Source organism: Haliaeetus leucocephalus, unplaced genomic scaffold, assembly GCF_000737465.1.
Source record: "Haliaeetus leucocephalus isolate CR32 unplaced genomic scaffold, Haliaeetus_leucocephalus-4.0 Scaffold240, whole genome shotgun sequence".
NCBI lineage: Eukaryota > Metazoa > Chordata > Aves > Accipitriformes > Accipitridae > Haliaeetus > Haliaeetus leucocephalus.
In genome coordinates, this window is record NW_010972676.1 from 8069476 (window position 1) to 8071038 (window position 1563).

The following is a 1563-nucleotide window of genomic DNA, read 5'->3' on the forward strand; positions in this document are numbered from 1 at the left end:
TCCAGGAGGAAATAGTTAATGACCTGCTATGCTGTCTGGACACTCACAAATCTATGGGACCAGATGGGATCCATCCAAGAGTACTGAGGGAACTGGCAGAGGGCTTTGCCGAGGACACTCTCCATTGTTTATCAGCAATCCTGGACAACAGGAGAGGTCCCAGACGACTGGAGGCTTGCCAGTGTGACGCCCATTTACAAGAAGGGTTGGAGGAAGGATCCAGGGAACTATACAGGCCTGTTGGCTTGACCTCGGTACTGGGGAAGATTATGGAACGGTTCATCTTGAGTGCGCTCATATGGCATGTGCAGGACAACCAGGCGATCAGGCGCAGCCAGCATGGGTTCACGAAAGGCAGATCCTGCTTGACCAACCTCATCTCCTTCTACGACCAGGTGACCTGCCTGGTGGATGAGGGAAAGGCTGTGGATGTTGTCTACCTGGACTTCAGCAAGGCCTTTGACACTGTCTCTCATGGCATACTTCTTGAGAAGTTGGCAGCTCATGACTTAGACAAGTGTACTCTTTGCTGGGTAAAAAACTGGCTGGCTGGATGAGCCCAGAGGGTTGTGGTGAATGGAGTTAAATCCAGTGGGCGACAGGTCACAAGTGGTGTTCCCCAGGGCTCGGTGTTGGGCCTCATTCTGCTTAATATCTTTATCAATGATCTGGATGAGGGGATCGAGTGCACCCTCAGCAAGTTCGCAGATGACACCAAGTTAGGAGGGAGGGTTGATCTGCTCAAGGGTAGGAAGGGTTTACAGAGGGATCTGGACAGGCTGGATCAATGGGCCAAGGCCAATTGTATGAAGTTCAACAAGGCCAAGTGCCGGGTCCTGCACTTGGGTCACAGCAACCCCATGCAGAGCTACAGGCTTGGGGAAGAGTGGCTGGAAAGCTGCCTGGCAGAAAAAGTCCTGGGGGTGCTGGTTGACAGCCAGTTGAATATGAGCCAGCGGTGTGCCCAGGTGGCCAAGAAGGCCAACGGCATCCTGGCTTGCATCAGAAATAGTGTGGCCAGCAGCAGGGAGGTGATTGTCCCCCTGTACTGGGCACTGGTGAGGCCGCACCTCGAGTACTGTGTTCAGTTTTGGGCCCCTCACTACAGGAAAGACATGGAGGTGCTGGAGCGTGTCCAGAGAAGGGCAACCAAGTTGGTGAGGGGCCTGGAGCACAAGTCTTATGAGGAGCGGCTGAGGGAACTGGGGTTGTTTAGTCTGGAGAAGAGGAGGCTGAGGGGAGACCTTACCGCTCTCTGTAACTGCCTGAAGGGGGGTTGTAGTGAGGTGGGTGCTGGTCTCTTCTGTCAGGTGGCTGGAGATAGGATGAGAGGAAATGGCCTCAAGTTGTGGCAGGACAGGATTAGGTTGGATATTAGGAAAAATTTCTTCACTGAGCGGGTTGTCAGGCATTGGAACAGGCTGCCCAGGGAAGTGGTTGAGTCACCATCCCTGGAGGAATTCAAAAAGCACATAGACAAGGCTCTTCAGGACATGTTTTAGTGGGCATGGTTGATGGTTGGACTCGATCTTAAAGGTCTTTTCCAACCTAAAAGATTCTATG